Source organism: Chrysochloris asiatica, unplaced genomic scaffold (genome assembly GCF_000296735.1).
Source record: "Chrysochloris asiatica unplaced genomic scaffold, ChrAsi1.0 scaffold00254, whole genome shotgun sequence".
NCBI classification, from domain to species: domain Eukaryota; kingdom Metazoa; phylum Chordata; class Mammalia; order Afrosoricida; family Chrysochloridae; genus Chrysochloris; species Chrysochloris asiatica.
The window spans coordinates 4,069,711-4,070,992 of record NW_006408772.1 but is presented as its reverse complement, the minus strand read 5'-3'; the positions used below and the strand labels follow the sequence as shown (position 1 = coordinate 4,070,992).

Here is a 1,282-nt window from a genome sequence, read left to right as displayed (position 1 = left end):
ACCTTTGTCCCAAGGTTCCCACAGCGTTTTTCCATGGTGTTTCTGCTCCCCCTGTTTCATCTTGACACTTGGTCTTGCCCAGTATGTCAGCTCGGGCCTCCGAGCCCGGCATGGCAGATTCAAAAGTATGTGATTTTTTTACGTCAGCGCCAAACTCCGCAAGCTGTAAGCCTTCAACCCTTTAAAATATTCCTATCTCTGTGGTTCCGAGTTTTGGAGCTCCGCCCTAGATTTGCTTTGCCTGGTATTCTGTGTTATTGCTGATGGCGAACTTCACTGCATCTCCACCCTAGCTGGCATCAAGCCCCGCCTCTATCAATATTACTCCTTTGGAATCACAAAAAAGCAGTTGTCAAAACCTTCTGAGGTGACCTCCCAGCCTTGAATTTAATGTTCCCATAGAACCTCTTGGATGTCACTGTCTTGATTGAACTATGCTCTATAGATCACATGGGTAAATCCAAGCAGTGTCCCCAGTAAGGACTCAAAATCTTCTTCATTTGCTTCAATCTTACTTAAAAGACTGATGTTAAAATCAACTTTTTGAACTAACTGAACTTTGTGCAATGCTTTTGGGATCCACTGAAGTTTAATGAGATCCATTAAAGTTTGTTGAGGTCAAGATTTTTACTTCAAATTGAAAATTCAGAACCATGTGAGTTCCCAACTTCATTGGTAATTCTATGGTCTTCCACTCCTTTCTGAACTTCAGTCACAGTTTCTTTATTCATCGAGGTTGCTGGTCTTACCTCTGTTGGCTCATCTTTGAAGTCCTGGCTTTCCTTAAGATGTTTGATCCAAGTAAAAACTCTTGTTTTATGTGGAGCAGAAATTCCAAAAACTTGGTGCAAAGCTTCAACGAGTTTTGAAGATTTCCACTTGAGTTTTGTCAAAAATATGATATCAGACTTAAACTCAAAATCATTTTTTTTTCATGGCAAAAAATTTATTTATTTTTTTTTAAGGCATTGAAAGAAGACTAAGACAAGTGTATCATTGAGAGAACCTGTCTTCAGTCATTCACTGCACACATAAATATGTTTAAACACATTTGGTTTGGAATAAATGTGTGTATGTATTAACTGGAACCTTGGTAGCTATTCTTTTCATTTACTTTCATATATGATCATATGGGGGAAAGAGAGAATGAAGATGGTTCTAGAAAATAGAGAAATAAAACTTATAAAGGATATTAGGTAAGAATATTAAGGAATGACCGAAATGTAAATTTTACTCATAAGACCTGCAGACACCAACACTTTAACAAAATAAATAATATATA

At 37.4% G+C, this 1,282-nt stretch overlaps 1 protein-coding gene across 2 annotated transcripts in view; it reads right to left on the bottom strand.

Moving 5' to 3' along the window:
• The window catches only part of LOC102828499 (electrogenic sodium bicarbonate cotransporter 1-like), a 522,188-nt gene that overhangs the window by 74,196 nt on the left and 446,710 nt on the right, over positions 1 to 1,282 (bottom strand). The window lies entirely within an intron of this gene.